Raw genomic sequence first — 26,942 nt, forward strand, 5'->3', positions numbered from 1 at the left:
TTGAAGTTGGCCATTTTGGATCCAATTATATTTTTTCCAATGGGAAGAGGGTCATGTGACACATCAAACTTATTGAGAATTTCACAAGAAAAACAATGGTGTGCTTGGTTTTAACATAACTTTATTCTTTCATGAGTTATTTACAAGTTTATGACCACTTAAAAATGTGTTCAAAGTGCTGCCCATTGTGTTGAATTGTCAATGCAACCCTCTTCTCCCACTCTTGATACACTGATAGCAACACTACAGAAAAAATGCTAGTCTAAGGGGGTCAGATTCCTTGTAGGAATGCTTGGAGCTGACACCCATAATGTGATGGTGCACCATCTTGCTGGAAAAACTCAGGGAATGTGCCATCTTCAGTCCATAAAGAGGGCAACACATATCCAGATATCCAGTGGCATTGAGGTTTCCATTGATGAAAAATGGCCCCACTATCTTTGTACCCCATATACCACACCATACCATCAATTATGGGTGTCAGGTCCGAGCATTCCTACATGAACAGTTTCATGGAAAGTGGATTGGTCATTGTGGGCCAGTTGAATAGCCACCAAGATCTCCCAATCTAACCCCCTTAGACTTTTATCTTTGGGGTCATCTGAAGGCAATTGTCTATGCTGTGAAGACACGAGATGTGCAGCATCTGAAACAACGGATACTGGAAGCCTGTGCTATCATTTCTTCTGCAGTGTTGCTATCAGTGTGTCAAGAATGAGAGAAGAGGGTTGCATTGACAGTCCAACACAATTGCCAGCATTTTGAACACATTTTATAAGTGTTCATAAACTTGTAAATAACTCATGAAAGAATAACGTTACGTTAAAACCAAGCGCACCATTGTTTTTCTTGTGAAATTCTCAATAAGTTTGATATGTTATATGACCCTCTTCCCATTGAATAATATAAAGTTGGATCCAAAATGGCCAACTTCAAAATGGCCACCATGTTCACCACCCATCTTGAAAAGTTTCCTCCTCCCATATACTAATGTGCCACAAGCAGGAAATTGATATCACCAACCATTCCCCTTTTATTTAGGTGTATCCATATAAATGGCCCACCCTGTACATTGCTGTTACTTGTACTGACCCCTGGCTATTCTTGAATGCTCTACCTGCTAGTGCTTCCCCTGGTGGTTGCAATACCACTACTCCAACCCAGGTCAGTCCGTATCAGTAAGATCCTCCTTATTTTTTATAACCAGGTAAGAAAAACCAGACAGCTATGGACTTATATTATCAGGCTGGTAAGGTCTCTGGTTATTGGGCCCTTACCAGCCTAAAAGTACAAGGCTGCAGACTCTCCAGAATTGGCACATTACATTAGATGCACCAATTCTGGTGCTTTGCCTGGATCTTCCTGATAGCCCCGGTCCAGTGGCAATTGGAGTAAAGGTAGTTTTGGTTGATGTCAGCTGTCATATGTCAAAAATTAAAGCTGCCATGAAGCAATTTATTGAAAAAAAAATCCATGCTGGTCTGACGTAATCTACTGAATCCGATGTAGTCCTTGAATGGGTACCTGAAGATCCCACAAAGCTCCGATGTAGTCTATTTCCCCCGAATCCAGCTTCAGCGACTGTGAAAAGCATTAATGTTCCTGCCATTCTCAGGTGCTGGGTACTGACAATAATCCTCATCTGTGTGACTGGCCCATGCTGTGCTCAGGAAAACCCAGCGGCTGTAAACAGTTGGTGCTAGTGCTATAGGAGGTGGTGATGCTGCTGCTAGCCACAACAGTCTAATGGTGGTTTTTCACTTACCATATCTTTGCGGGCCGATTTTGCAGCCCCAATGCATTTCTATGGGGCTGCAAAATTGGCCCGCAAAAATCAATGGTGCGCCATGTGCTGTACGGCCGTGAGGTTGCTCGATATTTTTCATGGCGCACGGACACGGCACCCATTTAAATCAAAAAGGCCTCAAAAACAAACCGGAAGTTTGTTTTCGTGGTGCACCATCACTTCCATTTTTGTGGAATGCCATTTTTTTCTCCAATACTATTTCCATAGTATTGGAAAAAAATGGCGATCCGCAAACATTTTTTGAGGCCCATTATTGTGGTACACCTCAAAAAATGCAGCGATATGGCAGCAAAAATGGGCCGCCGCAATAACGGACCGCAAAAAATGCAGTAAGTGTAAAACCACCCTTAGGCTGGAGTCACACTAGCGATAAAATCGGACGAATGCAATGCGATAAAAAATTGCATTGCATTCGTCCCAATGTTATTCTATGGGGCTGCTCCCATCATGCGTTTTTTTATCGGATCCGTTCCTCGGACCGAGACAATGGCAGCATGCTGCCATTATCACCGATTTTCGGATCGGACTCGCCAATGCAAGTCTATGGGGGCGAGAAAATATCGGATTACAAACGGACCAGATGTGTGACTTGCGATAAAATCGCACCCGGTGTCCTTTAAAAAAAGCCGGCAATTCTTTTAACAATACAGTAAAATCACACTGACCGGTTAAATAAAGAAACTAAAGAATAGATATAGACATATATATATATATATATATATATATATATACACATGTCATAGAGACACATTTATATATATATATTTTTAATTCATACAGTTCTTCATAGCAGAATAGCCGCTGAAGCATTTGCCGGCTTTTGTAAAATCATTCCCCAACTCAACATGAAATGACACATGGTTTGCATACAGTTAACCATATCATTTCATGTTTATTTTTTAGATGTCTATCACTAGTAATTAGATGAGGGTTTGTGGGTAAAATTTTGGAGTTGTAGGGGTTAATTTAAGGGGTTAATTCATTGTTAAAAATTACGGGGACTCCCTGCAGCCTCAGTGACAACAGCGGGAGTCCCCGCAATTTTATACAACAAATTAACCCCTTAAATTAACCCCTACAAAAATTTTACCCACAAACCCTCATCTAATTACTAGTGATAGACATCTAAAAAAAAACATGAAACGAAATGGTTAACCGTATGCAAACCATGTGTCATTTCATGTCGGGTTGGGGAATGATTTTACAAAAGCCGGCAAATGTTTCAGCGGCTATTCTGCTATGAAGAACTGTATGAATTAAAAATATATATATAAATGTGTCTCTATGACATGTATATATATATATATATATATATATATATGTATTCTATGTGTCTATATCTATTTTTTTGTTTGTGTTTGAAAACCTGTCATTGGGCTCCATTATATGTCCAGTTTGCTAGCCTGCGAGAAAATCTCGGCAGACGGATGTTAAACGGATGCTTAGATGCGATTAAAATCGCATCATCACACGAAATTCGGCTGACAGATGGATCCCTGGTGAAGAAGCCTTTGTGTGATTTCGGTCCGTCAAAATTTGACCGATTTTTTTATCGTTTAGTGTGACTCCAGCCTTAGCCATATTTTTTTTATCTTTTACTATATTCTGTTCATTGTTATTGACACTTTTTCACTTACCACACATTTTGTACAACACTATAATTAATTTTTTATTGTCTTTTCAAGCCTTAACAAAGAGAACATAGTAAGAAATACTAAGTGGTACAGCAAGAAAAATGTTTTAGCAGGCTGCGGCATAAGTGTGGTGTATATGATAGCTAAATTGGACTGGTAAAACAAATGTGCAAAAACAGACATGTACAGACATGTACAGTTAATGTCTTTTAAAGTTTTTTTGTTTATATATTTCTGTTTAACAAAATTCAACCCCCTTCTCAGAAGTGACAAAATAAGAAATGCTAGGTAGGTACAAGTCCAAAAGGTAGGCACATGCGCTGGGCTATATAATATTTGACTAGGAAAACAAAATGTGCAAAAAATAAATTGTTTACCACATGCACTGTAGACACTTACAATTAATTTCTGGATTTTTCAGAAAAAAATAATTTTTATTCTCCACTTTACAAATGGATTTTGCACAAGAAATGTTAAAAATTTGAACAGTCTCTTTTGACAAGCAAGTTTTAGATTTTTTGTGTAAAAACTATTATGCTATGTGATTGTTTTTTAGGGTATTAGGGCCCCTGAATCATCATTACCTTTGTGCCTGATTTTTGTCTAGTCTTGCACCTTTTTTTGCTGGCACCCAATACTTTATTCTATTTCCACCTTTTTTAAAGTCTTTTTATATGGGCTCTCCTATGTTTACCTTTCACATTTTCACCTGATTCACAATTGTGACTGTTTAAAAAGTCACAAAATTTGGCCCAACATATCTTCAGTAACCCCTCACCCTTGGTGTATTTTTGCTTATTTTTGTTTTTCTTTTTACAAAATGTGCAACTTTTGGCTACAAAATTGCAAAAGCTGTTCAAAACAGAAAACAAGACAATTTTTTACTTTACGACAAACTTATGAATAGCATGTCCCATTTTGACCCCTTAACCCCCAAGGGTGGTTTGCACGTTCATGACCAGGCCAATTTTTACAATTCTGACTACTGTCCTTTTATGAGATAATAACTCTGAAACACTTCCATGGATCCTGGTGATTCTGACATTGTTTTCTCATGACATATTGTACTTCATGTTAGTAGTAAAATTTCATTCATATAACTTGCGTTTACTTGTGAAAAAAATGGAAATTTGGCAAAAAATTTTTAAAATTTCGCAATTTTCCAACTTTGAATTTTTATGCCCTTAAATCACAGAGATATGGCACACAAACAACTTAATATGTAACATTTCCCACATGTTTACTTTACATCAGCACAATTTTGGAACCAAAATTTTTTTTGTTAGGAAGTTATAAGGGTTAAAAGTTGACCAGCGATTTCTCATTTTTGCAACACCATTTTATTTTTACGGACCACATCACATTTGACGTCACTTTGAGGGGTCTATATCATAGAAAATACCCAAAAGTGACACCATTCTAAAAACTGCACCCCTCAAGGTGCTCAAAACCATATTCAAGAAGTTTATTAACCCTTCAGGTGATTCGCAGGAATTTTTTGAATGTTTTAAAAAAAATGAACATTTAACTTTTCAAGTTATTGTGCAATTTGCCCTGAGTAAGCTGACACCTGATATGTGGGGGGGAACCACTGTTTTGGCTCATGGCAGAGCTCAGAAGGGAAGGAGCGCCGTTTGACTTTTTCAATCCAAAATTGGCTGGAATTCAGATCAGACGCCATGTCACGTTTGGAGAGCCGCTGATGTACCTAAACAGTGGAAACCCCCCACAAGTAACCCCATTTTGGAAACTAGACTCCTCAAAAAACTTATCTAGATATGTGGTGAGAACTTTGAACCCACAAGGGCTTCACAGAAGTTTATAACATACAGCTGTACAATTAAAAAATCATATTTCTTCCACAAAAACGTTCTTTTCACCCCCAATTTTTATTTTCCCAAGGGTAAAAGTTATTGTGCAATTTGTCCTGAGTACGCTGATACCCCATATGTGGGTGTAAACGACTATTTGGGCGCATGGCAGAGCTCGGAAGGGAAGCAGCGCCATTTGACTTTTTTGGCTGGAATTCAGATCGGACACCATGTCGCGTTTGGAAAACCCCTGATGTACCAAAACAGTGGAAACCCCCCACAAATGACACTGTTTTGGAAACTAGACCCCCCAATGAACTTATTTAGATGTGTGGTGAGAACTTTGAACCCGCAAGGGCTTCACAGAAGTTTAGAACGTACAGCCGCACAATTAAAAAATCATATTTTTTCCACAAAAACGATCTTTACATACTCAATTTTTATTTTTCCAAAGGTAACAGGACCCCAAAAGTTATTATGCAATTTGTCCTGAATATGCTGATACCCCATATGTGGGGGTAAACCACTATTTGGGCGCATGGCAGAGCTCGGAAGGGAAGCAGCACCATTTGGCTTTTTAGGCTGGAATTCGGATTGGACGTCATGCCGCATTTGGAAAGCCCCTGATGTGCTTAAACAGTGGAAACCCCCTACAAATGACACCATTTTGGAAACTAGACCTCCCAAGAAACTTATCTAGATGTGTGGTGAGCACTTTGAACCCCCAAGGGCTTCACAGAAATTTATAACGCCCGGGCGTTAAAATAAAAAAATCATATTTTTTCACAAACATGATCATTTAGTCCCCAATTTTTTTATTTTCCCAATGGTAACAGGAGAAATTGGACCCCAAAAGTTATTGTCCAATTTGTCCTGAGTATGATGATACCCCATATGTGGGAGAAAACTACTGTACGGGCACACGCCAGTGCTCGGAAGGGAAGTAGTGATATTTTGGAATGTAGACTTTGATGGAATGGTCTGCGGGAGTCATTTTGCCTTTGGTGAGCCCCTGATGTACCTAAACAGCGGAAACCCCCCAAAAGTGACCCCATTTTGGAAACTAGACCCCCCTATGGAACTTATCTAGATGTGTGGTGAGCACTTTAAGTCCCCCAGTGCTTCACAGAAGTTTATAACACCCGGGAGTGAGAACAAAAAAATCATATTTTTTTCCACAAAAATGATATTTATGCCCCCAATTTTTTTATTTTCCTAAGGGTAAAAGGAGAAATTAGACCCCAAAAGTTGTTTTGCAATTTGTCCTGAGTAGGCTAATACCCCATTTGTGGGGGTAAAACACTGTTTGGGCACATGGCAGAGCTTGGAAGGGAAGGAGCACCATTTGACTTTGTCAACGCAGAATTGGCTGGAATTGAGATCAGACAGCATGTTGCGTTTGGAGAGCACCTGATGTGCCCAAACAGTGGAAACCCCCCAATTCTAACTCCAACCCTAACCCCAACACACCCCTAACCCTAATCTCAGCCCTAACCCTAGCCCTAACGCTAGGCCTAACCCTAGCCCTAATGGGAAAATGGAAATAAATACATTTTTTTAATTTTATTATTTTTCCCTAACTAAGGGGGTGATAACGGGGGTTTGATTTACTAATTATGGCGGGTTTTTATTTTTGGCAGCTGTCATACGCTAAAAGATGCTTTTTATTGTAAAAATAGTTTTTGCATCACCACATTTGGAGAGCTATAATTTTTCGATATTTTGACCCACCGAGTCATGTGAGGTCTTATTTTTTGCGGGACGAGTTGACTTTTTATAGGTACCATTTTCGGGCACTTGACATTTTTTGATCGCTTTTTATTCCGATTTTTGGGACGCAAAATGAACAAAAACCAGCATTTCAAGAATTTCTTTTGGGGGTGCGCTTACACCGTTCCACGTGCAGTAAAATTGATAAGGTGGCTTTATTGTTTGGGTCAGTATGGTTACAGCAATACCTCATTTATGTCGATTTTTTATGTTTTGGCGCTTTTATGCAATGAAAACAATTTTATGTTAAAGATAATTATTTTTGCATCGCTTTATTCTGCAAGCTATAACTTTTTTATTTTTTCGCTGATGATGCTGTGTGGCAGCTAATTTTTTGCAGGACAAGATGACGTTTTCAGCGGTACCATGGTTATTTATATGTGTCTTTTTAATCGCGCGTTATTGCACTTTTTGTTCGGCGGTATGATGATAAAGCTTTATTTTTTGTTTTGTTTTTTATTTTTATTTTTTAAGGAGTTCACTAAGGGGGTTAACTAAAGGGAAAGTTTTATAGGACGGGTCGTTACGGACGCAGCGATACCAAATATGTGTACTTTTATTGTTTTGTTTTATTTTTATTTCCAAAAAATGAATTTATTAGGGAATATATTTTTTTTTTATTTATTTAGCAATTTTTTATAAATTATTTTTACACTTTTTTTTAAAAACTTTATTAGAATGTCTCAGGGGGGACATAACTGTCACATGACAGATGGCTGATCTTTCACATCACAGATCACTGTGACAGATCAGCGATGTGACAGGCGCTGCTGCAGGCTTCCTCATGCCTGCGCTCTGCGGGCAGTGAGGAAGCCAGCTCCCTGCAGGCCCCGAAGGTCCCTGTCACCATATTGGATCCGGGGACCTGCAGGGAGGGAGACCCCCGAAGCAGCGCTGCACATTGCGCTGCTGCGGGGGTCGCATGGAAGCACGGAGGGAGCTCCCTCCCTGCCGATGCTTCCTTTAACCACCGGTACACCGCGATCATGTTTGATCGCGGTGTGCCAGGGGTTAACGTGTCAGGGGCGGTCCGTGACCACCCCTGACACATAGTGCCGGGTGTCAGCTGTGATAATCCGCTGACACCCGGCCGCGACCAGCGGCGCTCACCATGTGGGCGCTGGTGATCGCTATGACGTACTATCCAGTCTCTGGGAATTAAGTCGGGATAGTACATCATATGGCAGAAAGGGGTTAAAGAATTTGGCAGCAAAAAATGCAACTCATACCACAACTAAAAAAAAATTCTTAAAAATGCAAATGATGAGTCAGGGCCTAAGAATGGAGAAAGAAAACTATAATTGTAATTCAGCAGGACATATTCCAGCTACAGAACTAGTGATGAGTGAATAGTGAAATATTCGTATTTGTGAAAATTGGCACAAATAATTTTTAATATCAATGTATTCATACCAAATAATGAATCTGTCACGATCCATTTTTGGATTTGTGGCAGCTCTGGCTCCACTAAGTTAAAACTTTTTTCCTTTCAGGCCAGATGGGGTTAAATGCCAGTTTTTCCCTTGCTGGCAAGCTGGTGTAATTGCATTGCTGTTGGGTCAGCTGATGTGGGTGGTAACCACTCCCACCATCCTTTAAAAGGTCACCTGATGCATCAGCTGACTGTCGGTGTTAGAGCAATCTGCAGTGACCAAGCTAAAGTAAGGAGCTCTCTGGGTACAGTGGTGTTTCTGCTGCGTTCACTTATCTGGTGCCTTTATCCTGTGTGGTGTTTTGCAGCAGAGAAAAGCTAAGTGTTGTGTTTTTGTTAACATGTCCCTTTGGTGTCTGTCACTTGCCCCTGTGTTTATTACCTGCAGAGGTGAGGCTAGTTCTCCTTGCCGGCCACTGCACTAGCCAGTGCAGTATTAGGTGACAAATAGGGGTGAGGGATCCTGACGGTGGCAGGAGGAAACAACCCGCATAGGGCATTAGGGTAGTGCAGGGACAGGCTCAGGTTTGAGCTCAGGTGGTGACCATCCCTCATTCCCTATTGGTAGGCCCTTTATCTCACCTATACCACACCCATTGTTTGTGTGTCATACCGTGATAGTCACTCCGTGACAGAATTTAATGCAAATCAATGGGAAAGCAGAATATTTTTCTGCTGTACCCAATAAACAGTTCTGGGGGTATGGGAAAAAAAAGCTGAAATGGATGAGAAAGAGCTAAGACTAAATGAGAACAGCATGGAGAAGATGCCTGCATGCCTTTCTGACTCACATGTGGTATCTTGGAATAATGTTGACAGGCTATTGCACCAGCTTTGCGGATTTATAAAAAGACCTACCAAACCAAACTTAAATTTTTTTAAAGGGAAAAATGCTAAGAAACAATTTTTCCTTCATAATTACATGTACATAATGCAAAATAAAAAAATAAAATAAGATAAAAAATATATATATACGTACCTCCCCTTTAGCATATGTTCACACAGAGAGTTTTGGCTTTATTTTTTCTTTAAGATTTGTGAGGGCTCTCACTCCTACATTCGGGAGTTCCCTTCCTCCTTCCAAATTGTTAGCTAAATAGTGGAATACATATTTCCCATCACTTTACAATGGCAGCTAAAACATGTCCGTTTGAATTTTGGGCTTCACTTGCCACCACCACCAAATCCACCACCATGTCATTATGCGGCCCTCATTTCACATTTTCAGAAGGCCAGCAGGTGCCATGAAATCTGTGCCCTCAGGTGGCTCTATATCATACATTTGGGAGAGCTCTTACTCCTATATTTGGGAAGTCCCTCCCTCATTCCAATTTGTTACCTAGATATTGGAATACATATTCACCATCACTTTACAATGGCAGATAAAACATTCCCATTTGAATTTTGGGCTTTGCCCGCCACCACCATCACGTCCACTGCCAGGTTATTATGCAGCCCTCGCTTCACATTTTCAGAGGGCCAGCAGGTGCCGTGAAACTTGAGTTTTGTGAGCTCCACAGTTCATTTTGGGCAACGGATCACAATGGAGACACTGTCATAGCGGGTGAAGCTTCTGTAAGGTGAATATAATACAAGAGTTGGGGAGCTGTATGATCAATGTCAGTAAATTGGATTTTACCTGACACCAAAAGCATTAGAATTAAATTCTGAATACAGTGTATGCAAGCGAGGGCCTATATTGTCAGGAACATGTTCAAGCCTCATTTTACTTAGAAGCAGCTTCCTCAAGGGAAAGAGAAAGGAGTGCCATTGACCAAAATGCACAAGCCTATGCACTTCTGGAAACTACCCAACCAGGAAGAATGCATCTTTTGCATGGTTTTGAGGAACAATGGAGTAATTACAGAATATGTCCCAAAGAGTGATGAGGATATGTGTATTACTCAGGTGACAGGCAGTGCTACAGAGCTCAGGTAAAGGCCTTAGTGTGCAATGACCATATTCCAATATGGTAAGGCTGCTTCCTGTGGAGCATATTAACCCAGTTTCTTAGACATGCTTAAAATGTACAGAAACTGGGAAACACCCCACCATCATTTTTTTAGGACCCAAATTTAGAAAATGTATGGGAAGCGACAGTTTAATAAAGAGACAAAAGTCTCATTTAGGAGCCTGGAAAATCCAGCAATGGTCTTTGTCCAGCACCATACAATGTAAAGTGCCAACAAGTATATATGCTCTATCTAGCTAAGAATTTGGGAAGATGGACATGCTGACAAGGAACAACTGATCACTGCGCTGGGACAACAAACTGGACGTGGTTGCTGACTGTTGTGTCTGTGCAACTGCAGGTTGTGGGCAGGAGCCATCAGCACCTGCTTCCTGGACAGCATATCGGGACTGGGCAGTGGTTTCACTATCAGACACAGATTTTGTACCCAGGCGTTCCGCCCACCTACTGGGGTGCTTGGCTGCCATGAGGTTCTGCATGTTGCTGGTGATCAGGTTGGCAGTGTTCTTGTCTCTTCTTAGCTTTGTATGGCAAATGCTGCAAATTACAGTTGTTTTGTCTGAAGGACTTTCAGAAAAAAACTGCTATACAGGGGAACAATGCACCCTTGACCTGTTATCTAGCTGAGTGGGGGGCTCTGTGGAACAGTTGACCAAATTTTTCCTTTGTTCAAACCACTACCTCTCCTTTCCTGTTTTCATGCTAGGGATCCAACCCTCTCTGCACTTCTGTGCTCACTAGGCATGCCACTGTGCCAGGTTGGATCAGTGGCCTCATCATCGACCATGTTGTCTTCCTATTTATCAGTCTAATCCTCCTTCTGAGTTGCAATTTTAGGCTGACCTGATGGCAACTATTTGTCATCATTATTTTTTTTCACCTCTTCAGACATTAATTGGCATTCCCCAAAGTGCCTTTCTCCTTGCTGTGGTTGCTCAAATGTTTGGGCATCACTGCACTCCACCTCCTCATGACCCTCTTTAATGGTGCACATTGAGAGGCACGAATTATTACAAAGGAACGTAAACCACTCCTCGGAGTGGCTAGCTTTGGGGTCATATGTCTCCTGGGACTCTTGATGGGGGAAGAAGGAAATCCAGGTTAAGGATTCAGAGTCCCAGTCTACTGGCTACTGAGACAAGACTATGTGGAGGACTTGGTGGTGCTGCTTGTTAACACACTGGAGCCTTTGTCTGCCATCCAACAAACAACATCCTCACATTTGTCTGGGTTTGACAGTAGTGTATCGCGTTGACCAAATTTTGACACGAAGCTAGAACAAGATACAGTCACCTTCTGATGTGCCAAAAAACCTTGGTGGGCACCATCACTTCCAAGTCCCTTAACATCACCTTTTCTCATATTGAATGCATTATGAAAAAAAAACCCTAGCTTTATTTTTCACAAGTACCCTCACAGAGGTGTTATGTACAAGTTTCCTGTATATAGCAATGTGTGGGCATTTTTTTTTCAGATATCAGCTTTATTACACATGGCAACAGCAAAAAGGCACATTTGTATCTTAGCAGGCTTTGAACTCAGCTTCCCAAAGATGTGATAAACCACAGTTAATTTATGTTTTAGGGTGGGAATGGGGCAATCACACAGGGCCCTGGAGGTTTGAATTTCATCTTCCCTTAATAATAAAGACCTTCATTTAAAAACTGCATTTTATTTTTATTTGAGTTATCTTTGTCTAATATTTATATTTAAGTGTGACAAACATGCAAAAGAATTGCAAATCAGGAGGGGGCAAACACTTTTTCACACAACTATGTGCGTGTGTATATATATATATAAATATATATACATTATAAAAAATTGGAACAGCATAATATCCACTATCGGGTGCCAGGCCTCCCAGGAAAAACAGTCCAACACTTGCCCAAAATTAAACAGAAGAACAAAAATTAAGACAGCACTCCAAAATATTCAAAGTGAAAGCGTGGTGAGATTTATTCAGACCCACATGTCTGGGCGACATTTCGGCTCACACTGAGCCTTTCTCAAGCAGTGGGTGTCATTAGTAAGTGTGCTTATATAGACATAATTAGCAATCATTAAATATTCATCAACCTGTGGTAAAGTGCTTCAGAGATACATTTCAAACAATCAATAAAAACCCATTGTAGTTTATAGATCACCATTTCATATATATTAATTAGTGATGAACGAATATGCTCGCCACTACTCGTTACTCGCCCGAGTGTTACTATACTTACGGTACTTGGCATGCACCAAGCATTTCTGGGATTATTTGGCTGGAGTTCGGGTCCCCGCCCTGCATGTTTGGCGCTCTTTAGAGAGCCAATCAACATGCAGGGATTGTCTGCCACACACTGTATTGCCACAGCCATCTTTGTTGTGGTATTACAGTGATTGGCTGGCTGCACAGCAACATCAGGTCTATAAGAGACCTGCCGCCACCCTGCTTGTCACAGTTACATCCGGAATCAGACAGTGTAGGGAGAGCTGCTACTGAGATAGGGTCAGATTTCAGGGTTTATAAGTTAGTGTGGGAATACCATCACAGAATCCACAAATCCAGCTAAACCAACAGTTCTTCTAAGGACTAATTACAGGGTACATAGATTGCAGTGATAGGTAGGCAGGGTAGTGTACGTCGCTCTATACATATCAGTGCAAGGCCTGCAGGCACTGTATGTGTGTATATAGATATCATTGCATACATCAAGAGGGTCCATTCCATTACTGTCTGCTGCCTATTACATATATTGACCGTATATACCTAGCCCCAGGTATCAGTGGGTAGGAATAATTTTTAATCTTAATCCTGATTATTTTATACCAAAGCAATTCAGAACCCCTTTTTTTCTACATTTGCTTGTTGACACTGCAGACTACAGCCAGATCCTTTTGATAGTACAGCATGAAAATACAGCAATGTTAAATGGATTAGCCCATCCCAGGCATCACATCTGAGTGCGCAGAAAAATCTGCCATTTTTTGTGGCACTGTAGAATTTTTTGGAGTGTCTTGTACAATTTTTTGATACCATTTTGCTGCCAAAAAAATATTTAGCTACAGGGCAGATATTTTACTCTGGGTTTTGTCCGCCACACGGATCGCATATCACTGCGCTCAAAATTTTGCTTTTCAGGCCTCCATAGAATTTTTTTTATTGTGTCATAGCCTACTTATTGACACAAATTTGCTGGCCAAAAAAAAAATATAGGGCAAATATTTGAAAGTGGGCTATCTCCATCAGACGCCTCATCTGTCTGTGGGCTACAAATTGTGGCATTTTAGGCCTACATTCACCTTTTTTTGCTGTGTCTTACCCTAGTTCTATAGACAATTTTGGGGTAAAAAAATAAAAAAATACAGGCCACATATTGAACAGTGTGATATCTCCATCAAACGCCTATTCTGTCTGTGGGCTAAAACTTGTGGCATTTGAGGACTCCAATGAACTGTTTTTGCTGTGTCTTACCCTAATTCTATACAGTATTTTTCTGTAAAAAAAACAAAAATACAGGCCACATAATGAACAGTGTGATATCTCTGTCAAGCGCCTTTTCTATCTGTGGGCTAAAAATTGTGGCATTTGAGGGCTCCTTTGAACTGTCTTTTCTTTGTCTTACCCTGATTTTGTACAGTATTTTTCTGTAAAAAAGCAAAAATACAGGCCACATATTGAACAATGTGATATCTCCATCAAACGCCTCTTCCATCTGTGGGCTAAAGATTGTGGCATTTGAGGGCTCTATTCAACTGTTTTTTGCTGTGTCTTACCATAATTCTATACAGTATTTTTCTGCAGAAAAACAAAAATACAGGCCACATATTGAACAGTGTGATATCTCCACCAGACGCCTGATCTATGTGCGGGCTACAAATTGTTGCATTTCAGGCCTACATGCACCTTTTGTTTCTGTGTCTTACGCTAGTTTTATAAAGTTTGGGGTAAAAATCATAAACAAGCTCGCTCCCAATTCAGTCATTTGTAGTTAACGTGGAAAATATTGTAGTCCATTTAAAATGGACAAGGCACATGGCAAGGGACGAGGAACTGGACGTGATGGTGATGGTGCATGCCGAGGCCGAGGCCATGGGCAAGCTGAAATTGTGCCACAACGAACACCGACATCTTCAAGCATGACCTTCCTAGCCAAATTTGTAGGGGACAGCAGAACAACACTATTGAAACCAGAGCAGTGTCAAAAGGTTGTTGGTTGGATAGGGGATAATGTTTCCACTCACTTTTCCACCACCACCAGCACCCTGTCTTCCACATTGTCAAGTCTGAGTAGCCGTGAGTCTGGACTGCATATTCCTCACCCTAATCCTCCTTCCTCCCACCATGCTGAGTGCTCGGAGACAACTGATCCCACACTTGGACTCTCCGAAGAGCTGTTCACTTTTCCATTTATAGATTCGGGCCTCTTACCCAGTCCACTTGAAGTGGGGCAAGATGAGATCACATGTAGCTATGCCCAAATATTTGAGCAGCCACATTCACACAAAGGCGACGGTGGCAACGTGCCACAACAGGTGGATGATGATGAGACGCAATTGCCAGAAAGTCAGGAGGAGGACCAGGGAGGGGAAGTGGAAGCTGAGGTGGTGGATGATATAGAAACTGACCCAACCTGTCAGGAGGACATGCAGAACGAGGACAGCAGCAAACAGGGGGAGGGAGGCATAGCACCCCAACAGGCAGGAAGGAGCAGTGTGGTGTCCGCAGACAGAAGATGGGCAACCGTTCTTCGTAACACCAACACGACAGAAATTGGCAGAACAACTGTTAGGTCTTCCCGAGTCTGGTTGTTTTTAAAGACTCTGCTGAACAGGTCATTTGCACCACCTGCCATGCCCGCATCAGCAGGGGTAGCAAAACTACCGCATCAGCAGGGGTAGCAAAACTACCAGCCTGACCACCACTATGATCAGGCACATGGCAGCAAAGCACCCAACTTTGTGGGCCAAACACCAGGCTCCAGGAACAGTGTCTGTGGGTGAAAACACCGCTTCTTACACTATTGTGCGTGCCAACCAATCTCCTGTCCACGTTGCATGCAAAGATGTCTTCTGCTCTGCACCTGTCGTTGCCTACACTCAATTACCACCATCATCAAGCACGTCCACATCCTTGTCCCAGCACAGCTTTTAGCTGTCCATAGCCCAATCACTGGAACGCAAGTGTAAATACGCAGCCAACACCCCACATGCCACAGTACTAAATTCACACATTTCTCGTCTGCTTGCGTTCAAAATGTTGCCTTTTAGGCTCGTGGATATGGAAGCTTTCCATAATCTGATGGCGGCGGCTGTCCCAAGATACTCGATCCCCAGCCGCCACTCTTTCTCCCGGTGTGCCATCCCAGTATTACACAAGCATATGTCCCACAACATTACCCATGCCCTGATCAATGCTGTTACTGGGAAAATCTACCTAACCACAGACATGTGGACAAATGCTTGTGGGCAGGGACGGTACATCTTGCTGATGGCACACTGGGTTAACATTGTGGAAGCCAGGACCCAGAGGTACCTTGGGATGGAACACGTCCTCCCTACGCCGAGTATTGTGGGCCCTACCTCAATCAGGATTGCCCCCACAGTTTACAGCTTCTGCACCTCCTCCTTCTCCTCCTCCTCTTCAGTCTCCATCTCCAAAATGAGCACATCAGTCATAAACTGGAAGCACTGCAGCACTGCCTCAGCCAAGCATCAACAGGCTGTACTGAAGCTAATATGCTTAGGTGACAAACCGCACAATGCTGAAGATTTGTGGACAGCTCTGAAAGAACAGGCAGATGTGTGGCTGACACCGCTGAACCTACAGCCAGGCATTGTCGTGTGTGACAATGGCTAGAACCTGGTGGCAGCTCTGAGGCAAGACGAGCTCACACATGTACCATGCCTGGCCCATGTGCTTAACTTCATTGTTTAACGGTTTCTCAAAACCTACCCGGAGCTACCAGATCTGTTTGTCAAAGTAAGCCACCTGTGTGCCCATTTTAGAAAGTCAGCTCCAGCTTCCACCGCCCTTACCGTGCTTCAGCAGCGTTTGCAGATTCTGGCTAACCAACTGGTGTGTGATATCCCCACGCATTGGAACTCAACACTGCACATTTTTGAAAGGATTTGTGAGCAGAAGAGAGCAGTTGTTGACTAACAGCATCAACAAGGCTGTCGGTATTCAGTTCAAACTCCACACATAAGACCTCAGGAGTGTACTTGGATGTAAGACATATGTACCATCCTACAAAAACTTTGAGGAGTCCACTAATATGGTGAGTGGCGATGACGACATAACTAGCAAATAGTAGAAAAACCAGCACCTCAAACATTGGTGAAAAAGAATTCACATTTTATTCTGCTTCCTGTGGCAACGTTTCAATCCAAAGTTCTTTCTCAAGCTTGAGAAAGCTCTTTGGATCGAAACGTTGTCACAGGAGGCAGAATAAAATGTGAATTCTTTTTCACCAACATTTGAGGTGCTGGCTTTTCTACTATTTGGTATGGACTTTTTTCCGGGATGAACTCCCTGGATGTGACGTGCTTCATAATTAGTGTCCTGTAGGACTTTGGCTATATGAGGTGCGGTTTAACTTATAATTTTTGATTGTCGCCATAACTAGCGTCACCATCCCACTTCTCTGTCTTCTGAAACGCTCTCTGCTCACAATCAAAGAGGTGGCATTGCAGGCTGAACACAATGAGATGGAGCAAGAAAGCATACAGGGTGATTACACACAGCCCAGCCTCATGTCATCCCATTGTGGATTGGTTGACAAAGAGAAAGAGGAGGAGGAGGGTGAACAGGAGCTACTTTCATGAGCTATAGATGGTACTAAAAGCACAACTGTCATATCGTCTGTTCAGCATGGATGGCCTGAGGACAGGGAGGAGGTGGAGGAGAACATGGTCAGTGGTCCTCTTGGTGAGGACATGGAAGTCTTGCTTGTTATCAGTCTGCCATGCATGGCTGACTTTATGTTGCGCTGCCTTTCCCGTGACCCTCGTATTGTCAAAATTTAGCTGACAGTCATTACTGGTTAGTGACATTTCTAGACCCATGCTACAAGGAGAGCTTTCAATCTCTTCTTCCAGAGGCAGACAGGTGTACTAAAATGTTGCAGTGCCAGAAGGTCCTTGTGGAATTATTAAAAAAAATCCCATCTGAAAACGCTGGCGGCAGAGGTCACAGTTCGCTGCAAAACCAAGGAGTACAGGCGAAAGAGGCACAACTCCTATCCAGCAGTGCCAGGGGAACACTGGCAAAATTCTGGGAGAGTTTTCTCGGACCCTCCCATCGCAGCAGTGGTCCTGAGGCGCGAGGTACTCTCACAAGGAATGCAAAGGTTTGGAAGATGGTGAGGGGGTACCTTGCTGACTGTACCAATGTCCTTCAAGATTCCTCTGTGCCTTTTAATTATTGGGTCTCAAAGCTGGATATGTGGCATGAACTGGCTTTCTACGTCTTGGAGGCCCAAGCCTGTCCTGCCACTAGTGTTTTGTCAGAGAGTGTGTTTAGTGCCAATAGTGGAATTATAACAGATAAGCGCATCCGCCTGTCAACTGAAAAGGCTGACTCTAATAAAAATGAAAAAGGGCTGGATTGGGCCCGACTTCTGTACACCACCGCATGATAACAGTGAAACCTAACCTCAAATCCGGTTTCTTTTTTTGGGAGGTATATTCCCATGCACCTCTTCACACCCACACATGGGTATACGCTTACTGATTTTGGCTATTTGCTGTTATCTTCCTCCTTCTCCTCATCCTCATCATCCACCACCACTAGATGACCAAGGTGACCGTGGTCCGTGATGCAACAGCCACTAGAAATGTTTTCAAGGGTGTTTATGATGCCCGTTCCAGAAAATGTTTACACTCCATGTTGAGTTGCCCCCTCAAGTTAAAATGTTTTTCAGCCTATACATCTAGTGTATGGGCATTACAAGTATAGGAGAACCGCTCCTTTAACCCCTTTACCCCCAAGGGTGGTTTGCATGTTAATCACCAGGCCAATTTTTACAATTCTGACCACTGTCCCTTTATGAGGTAATAACTCTTCAATGCTTCTATGGATCTTGGTGATTCTGACTTTGTTTTCTCGTGACAAACTGTACTTCATTATAGTTGTAAAATTTATTTGATATGACTTGCGTTTATTTGCGAAAAAAATGGAAATTTGGTGAAAATGTTGATAATTTTGCAATTTTTCAACTATGAATTTTCATGCCCTTAAAACAGAGAAATATGTCACACAAAACAGTTAATAAGTAACATTTCCCACATGTCTACTTTACATCAGCACAATTTTGGAAGCAAAATTTTTGTTGTTGTTAGGAAATGATTAGGGTTAAAAGTTGACCAGCGATTTCTCATTTTTACACCATTTTTTTTAATGACCACATCACATTTGAAGTCACTTTGAGGGGTCTATATGATTGAAAATACCCAAAAGTGACACCATTCTAAATACTGCACCCCTGAAGGTGCTCAAAACCACATTCAAGCAGTTTATTAACCCTTCAGATGCTTCACAGGAATTTTTGGAATGTTTAGAAAAAATGAACATTTAACTTTTTTTCACATAAAATTTACTTCAGATCCAATTTCTTTTATTTTACCAATGGTAACAGGAGAAATTGGACCCCAAAAGTTCTTGTACAATTTGTCCTGAGTACGCTGATACACCATATATGCAGGTAAACCACTGTTTGGGCACATGGCAGAGCTCGGAAGGTAAGGAGCGCAGTTTGACTTTTTAATGCAAAATTGGCTGGAATTGAGATCGGACGCCATGTCACGTTTGGAGAGCCTCTGATGTGACTAAACAGGGGAAACCCCCCACAAGTGACACCATTTTGGAAAGTAGGGGTCTGCAGGAGTCATGTTGCTTTTGCAGAGCCCCTGATGTGCCTAAACAGTAGAATCCCCCCACAAGTGACCCTATTTTGGAAACTAGACCCCCAAGGAACTTATCTAGATGTGTGGTAAGCACTTTAAACCTCCAAGTGCTTCACAGAAGTTTATAATGTAGAGGCGTAAAAATAGAAAATCTTAATTTTTTCACAAAAATTATGTTTTCACCCCAATTTTTTATTTTCCCAAGGGTAGCAGGAGAAATTGTACCCCAAAAGTTGTCCAATTTGTCCTGAGGTTGCTGAAACCCCATATGTGTGGGTAAACCACTGTTTGGGTGCATGGCAGAGCTCGGAAGAGAAGGAGCACTGTTTGAGTATTTCAACACAGAATTGTGATCAGATGCATGTCGCGTTTTGAGAGCCCCTGATGTACCTAAACAGTGGAAACCCCCAAAATTCTAACTCCAACCCTAACCACAATACACCCCTAACCATAACCCTAGCCACAAATGTAACCCTAACACACCCTTAACTCTAAACCCAGCCTTAACCCTAATCCCAACCCTAACCCGAACCCTAACCCTAACTTTAGCCCCAACCTTAACCCTAATTTTAGCCCCAACCCTAATGGGAAAATGGTAATAAATACATTTTTTAATTTTATCTATCTCAGGGGGTGATAAAGGGGGTTTGATTTACTATTTATAGTGGGTTTTTATAGCGGGTTTTTATGTTTGGCAGCTGTCTAAAAGATGCTTTTTATTGTAAAAAAAAAAGTTTTTGCATCACCACATTTTGAGATCTACAATTTTTCCATATTTTGGTCCACAGAGTCATGAGAGGTCTTGTTTTTTTCGGGTCAAGTTGATGTTTTTATTGGTACCATTTTCGGGCACATGTCATTTTTGTTCACTTTTTATTCCGATTTTTGGGAGGCAGAATGAACAAAAAACAACAATTCATGAATTTCTTTTGGGGGGGCGTTTACACCGTTCCGCATCTGGTAAAATTGATAAAGCAGTTTTATTATTCGGGTCAGTACGATTACAGCAATACCTCATTTATATCTTTTTTTATGTTTTGGCGCTTTTATACAATAAAAACTATTTTATATAAAAGTAATTATTTTTGCATCGCTTTATTCTGAGAGCTATAACTTTTTTATTTTTCCGGTGATATAGCTGTATGGTGGCTTGTTTTTTGTGTGACAAGATGACATTTTCAGCATTACTATGGTTATTTATATACGTCGTTTTGATCATGTGTTATTATACTTTTTGTTCATTGGTATGATGATAAAGCATTGTTTTTTCGCGTTTTTTATGGTTTTCCCTAAAGGGGTTAACTAGTGGGACAGTTTTATAGGGTGGGTAGTTACGGATATGGCGATACTAAATATGTGTACTTTTATCGCTTACATTTTTTTTATTCAATAATGTATTTATTGCTAGAATAAATATTGATTTTTTTTATTATGATTTTTAATTATTTTTTAAAATATTTTTACAATTATTTAAAAAAAATGTTTTAATTTAATTCTTACTTTTACACTTTGTCCTACTATGGGACACTCATTTTGGGCAGGCTGATCACTTCTAAAGCATGCAGATCTGCATGCTATAGAAGCTGTCAGCGATGCAGCTTCTTTGCACTGACCTGTGAAACTTCCTGACATGCCCTGCACAAGACAGGAAGTCTCTCAGGCCTGGAGACCCAGATGTCATCATGATGACATCGGGTCTCCATGGCAGCGATCGGAACCCAGCTGTGAGAATAAGCTGACACCCGGCTGCTATCAGCTGTGCTCCCCCTGTGAGCACAGCTGATTGCCTATGATGTACTATCCCATCCATGGGAATTAAGTCCAGGGCACATGGATGGGATAGTACGTCATCTGGCAGAACGAGGTTAAACTGGGAAATCCTTTGTAGGCCGTGTAACTTTGGTGCAGGGCAGACCTTGCATTCAATGAATAAGCAAACAGTATGGGAGTACCAAATGAATAATGTGAACTCGGTTTTCCTGTGGCCATCCAGTACGTGTGTTCAAATCCTTATTGGGGTGCGTGTAACTTTGGTGTAGGGCAGGCCTTGCATTCAATGCATAAGCAAACAGCATGGGAGCACCAAATGAAAACTTGGAACTTTGGTTGCACGTGGTCATCCATGACGATGGTTAAAAGGGTTGTTGGGGTGTGTCCAAATTTTGGGCAGCCCTGCAACTCACTGCATATGCAATAACAATATAAGGGACCCAATGTATATATAATAATGGGAACAACAAAGCATAGCCAGCTGATGGCTCTCTAAGAATAGTGAGGGTCGACTGCTGGCCCTATAAAAATAGACTTTGTGACTTTCAGAATCCCTCCTTCATAAATGAAACAGGATGTGTCTGATGATGTGTCACACATCACATGGCCAAATAAGTTTGTAAACTGTTTAAGTGACATTTCCCAGTGAATGCATTTGTCTTGGTTGAAAGCAATGTTAAAGTTGAAAAATGCATCAAAAATGCTACATATGAACATAGCTCAAGTAATTGAGGAACATTTTTGTTTTGGGTTATTAATTTTGCCTTATATAAAAGTCATTACCCTGGAAAGGATGTTCCTTAACATATTTCCCTAGAAAATCTATTTTGGTTTCATTTTTGTATGTTTTAGTGTGCGCCTGTAAAAGTGGCATCACACTCTGGCAACATTAGTCACAGCAGTGACCTGGGAGTCAGAAATGCTTCCAGGGGTCTTCACCATGATGTTCCCATGTCATTTGAACACTGCTTCTATCATTTTCAGACATTTTTAGGCTTGAAAAGATAGATTTTGACATATTTTGGTACTAAATGTGAGAAGTTGATATTTATGTAAAATTGCACTTCAGCACAATAGCACTTTATTCATTAATATATATGAAATGGTGATCTATAAACTATGATGGTCTTTTATTGATTGTTTGCAATGTATCTCTGGAGCACTTTACCACAGGTTGATGAATATTTAATGATTGTTAATTATGTCTATACTAGATGTGTGCCCGATGCTATAGCATCTGGAGGGCAGTAACATCACGATCGGGGCAGCTTTGTGGCGCTGGGGTGGCGGCCCACCCACTTCTGTGCAGTCACAACTGGCAGGAATGATGGTGTTTTGCGGTCTGTACTGGAGATGGTGTGCGGCGCCACTAGAGGGTGGCCGCACCCAATCTCCAGCACAGGCCTCAAGCCGCAGTCTTTCCTGCTGGCTGTGACTGCACGGAGGTGGGTGGGCAGGCAGCGGCGGGATCCAGCGCGTGTAGTCAGGCGGTGGGTCCTGGCGGTGTGTGGCGGCGGCATCCCTCTCATTACTCCCCCCTCATTACACCCTCTCGTTACACCCCTCTCACAGCTGGCAGGAAAGATGGTGTTTTGCGGCCTGTGGTGGAGATGGTGTGCGGTGCCACCAGAGGGTAGCCGCACCCAATCTCCTGCACAGGCCTCAAACCGCGGTCTTTCCTGCCGGCTGTGACTGCATGGAGGTGGATGGGCAGGCAGAGGTGGGATCCAACGCGTGTAGTCAGGTGGTGGGTCCTGGCGGGGGTCCGGCATCGCTCTCATTACTCCCCCTCATTACACCCTCTCATTATACCCCCTTCATTAAACCACTCTCATTATACCCCTTTCACAGCCTCGTGATCGCAGCGGCAGCCTGGATCCGAGCGGCAGCTGGGATCCGAGCAGCGACTGGGATCCAAGCAGCGGCGGTTGAGCTCGTAGCGGCATTTGGGATCGCAGCAGTGGTCTGGATCTGAGCGGCAGCTGTGATCCCAGCGGCGGTCGGGATCGCAGCGGCGGCCTGGATCTGAGCGGTGGTCGAGATCACAGCGGCGTTCGGGATCGCAGCTGCATCCTGGATCCGAGCAGCATCACTTGGGTGTTCCAAAATGGCAGTTGGCGTACTTCCGGTGAGGCGCGGTGGATTGTGGGACTCAGGGATATCCAGATGGAAGTGGATGATGGACAATTTGATAACACCAAAACTTTTTCTCCACTCATGGTTAGTGGTTGGGTGAAGCCATTTATTGTCAAACTACTGTGTTTTCTCTTTTCAAATCATAATGACAAGCCAAAACATCCAAATGACCCTGATGCATATATATCTATTCAAAAAGCCCCCTCATATAGATTTTCCGTATTTCTATAATGGTATAGTTTGGTAGGTGAGCTCTTTGGGTTACTACACTACTGCTGACCAGAGGCACTGCCTAGCAAGCAGCCTGGAATCTGGAGCTATGTCTCATTGGTTGATAACTCCCATAACTGTGATTGTCATTACATATTTCATAACTCATTATTCTTATAAAGGTAATTTATTTCATGTTTATTTATATCTACAATCTCCTTACTGTAATAAACTGTAGTATGTGTGAAAGTGATAGGTCCTCTTTAAGTGTGTTTACATACTTTAATGACCATCCCTATATTTTTAGATGCAACTACTATCACAATCTATCTTTAGTTGTGATGATATAGAGAGTTTCTCTCTTTAACCGAACGCTATGTGACATTTTACATATCTAATATCCTACAGTATAGTCATGGTGCTTATGTTTTTGTCCTCTCATATTCATTGAAAACGATTAGGATTTATTTGAATTTATTGAGCCTGGCTATCGATACACAATGCAAGTGAAAGTACAAGTGTTCATGGAACGGTTGCCAACATGCTCAAACATTCCTGTTTTGTAATGCTGCCAAGTGATGATATCATCCCTGGCTTCCTCTTCTAAGTCCTAAATGACATTTTAGATCTAAATGACAAGCATACTGCTATGCTAAGAGATATTCAGTTCAAAAATATTAAAGAGCAATTGTATCTAGATTTGTTATGTAACTCATGGTCCTTTTTTTGCTTAGCTGTACTAAGTTTCTTACTTCAAGGACATGTCAATTTACTCTTTAACTGGGAGTTATTTTTCAGAATTGCTTTTTTTTTGTTTAGGTGCACTTTCCCGGCCCCGTTCTCTACCAGCTTCTGTTATTGTTTATGTCTGTTAGAAGCTTAGACGCTACTTGAGACAAGAAATTATGTAATTTAATTGGCAGGCAGCAACATTTCTCAGAATAAAAATAATACACACAACTTATTCCATGGTGGTTTACAACAAATGAAGTACCAAGCAATAGTAAAGATGATGATAATTATTGTTATACAGCCTTCGAAATCTGGGAAACAGTAAAAAAAATTTAATGGCAGCAAAGATGTTGAAATAAGGAACAGAAACACACAAAAGAAAAAGCTTAAAGAAAAACAACACAGTTGTCTTCCTGAATACTCTTCTCCTTCAATAACTTGGTGGGTTCCCCAGCATCTAAAAAATGTTGTGAGTACATACCTTTAAGTCAATCAATATTGTAAGGAGTTGTACATGATGTACATATAAAAAAACAATGCAATCAAAGGTATAATATACATAAAAACAAATATAAGGTTAGCAAAGTAAGGACATAAGAGAGCATGAATTGGCCTGGTCAGGTGGGCATACGTAACAGACTACAGTTGTAAACTAAATAAAGCTAGCTCTACTGTAGGTCTACCTGAGTGAGCTTCCAACGGCACTAAACTGGGTAATATTACTATAATGCTATAAAGTCAAATTATGGTTTAAATTGCATTTTAATTCACTGCCTTCAAAATAACATTTACATATCAGCTAATATTTACTTATCAGGTTTATTTCATGTTTTAATATTTTACTTATTAATCCCTTAAGGTCATGGCCTATTTTCATGTTAATGACACACTTTATTTATTCATTTTTCATAGGTACATTCAAGGAGCCATACATTTTGTTATATACAGTGGATATGAGAAGTCTACACACCCCTGCTAAAATTCCAGGTTGTTTCATGTAAAAAAAATTGTACCAAGAATAATCATTTCAGCTTTTTCTACCTTTAATGTCACCCATTATCTGTATAAGTCTATTGGGAAATTAACTGTAAAGTAACAAAACTAAAATAAAGTGATTCATAAGTGTGAATGCCCTCTTGTAATTGATGATGTGGTTGTGTTCAGCATTAGCAAATCACACTTACAGTTCACTCAAACGAGCATATAACATGGCCAAGTGCTATCTGATGTTGTATAGCACTTGGACCAGTGTTATACTATTGGGCAGCTCAGAGCTACGATTTTTTTTCTCATACCTATTCAGCATGAATAGCACCCATAGTCCCAACATCATCATGACAGCAACAACATCAACAGTTTAATGGCAGCTCTGAAGATAAGTTGTAATCCAGAGGAATGTAGGCAGTTCATCGATTCATCCAAAACAAGCCTTAAAGCCACCTTGGTGCATAATGGCAATGTGCTACCTTCAATTCCAGTTGGTTAGCAGTCCACATGAAAGAAACCTATGACAACATGAAACAGCTGTTGAGTTGCCTGAACTATAGAAAACAGCAAAAGAGCATAAAGGTTTACCCGTCCAGGCCTCCAGACAAATGCATCAGGATGCAGTGGACCCATATAATTAAGATGGCAACACAGGTGCAAGAATACCAATGAAACAACCGCTCACAGCCTACCAATACATGGAGGGGGCGGTTGCCTGGTATGTTAATGCACAATAAAAAACTTGTATGCGGCGCTGTTCACACCATGGCCATGCACAGCATCCAGGCCAGCCTAGTAGTGACACCCTTCTATTAGCTCAGGTGGGCTGGCGCAGCGCTATCAAAATGCATGCCATGTGAACAGACACCGCAGTTTACAAGACCAAATGGGCCCAACTGCACCCTGAATAAAAAGTGCAAAAAACACATTAAAAAATGTGGAGTATTAGCTGATATCAGCTAATACTCCACATTTTTTAATGTGTTTTTTGCACTTTTCACTTTTCTGTTCACATGGCATGCATTTTGATAGCGCTGGGCCAGCCCGCTTGAGCTAATAGAAGGGTGTCACTACTAGGCTGGCCTGGATGCTGTGCATGGCCGTGGTGTGAACAGCACCGCATAAAAGTTTTTTATTGTTCATTAACATACCAGGCAACCGCCCCCTCCATGTATTGGTAGGCTGTGAGCGGTTGTTTCATCGGTATTCTTGCACCTGTGTTGCCATCTTAATTATATGGGTCCACTGCATCCTGATAGTGCATTTGTCTTGAGGCCTGGATGGGTAAACCTTTTCGCTCTTTTGCTGTCTTCTATTATTGGAGGATTTTTAAGTCCTCTTTCTGTGCTATTTCAGCATTAGGATTTAGTGTTAAGTACCCGTAAACGTGGAGACCTTTGGCGCAGGTTACGGGCTCACGTATTTTGGCCAAAATATCATTTTTGCACTTTTTATTCAGGGTGCAGTTGGGCCCATTTGGTCTTGTAAACTGCAGTGTCTGTTCACATGTCATGCATTTTGATAGCACTGGGCCAGCCGTGACACTACTAGGCTGGCCTGGATGCTTTGCATCGCCATGGTGTGATCAGCGCCGCATACAAGTTTTTTATTGTGCATTAACATACCAGACAACCGCCCCCTCAATGTATTGGTAGGCTGTGAGCGGTTGTTTCATCGGTATTCTTGCACCTGTGTTGCCATCTTAATTATATGGGTCCACTGCATCCTGATAGTGCATTTGCCTGGAGGCCTGGACGGGTAAACCTTTTTGCTCTTTTGCTGTTTTCTATTATTG

The sequence above is a fragment of the Dendrobates tinctorius genome, unplaced genomic scaffold (genome assembly GCF_039654945.1).
Source record: "Dendrobates tinctorius isolate UK_male_01 unplaced genomic scaffold, ASM3965494v1 ptg000111l, whole genome shotgun sequence".
NCBI lineage: Eukaryota > Metazoa > Chordata > Amphibia > Anura > Dendrobatidae > Dendrobates > Dendrobates tinctorius.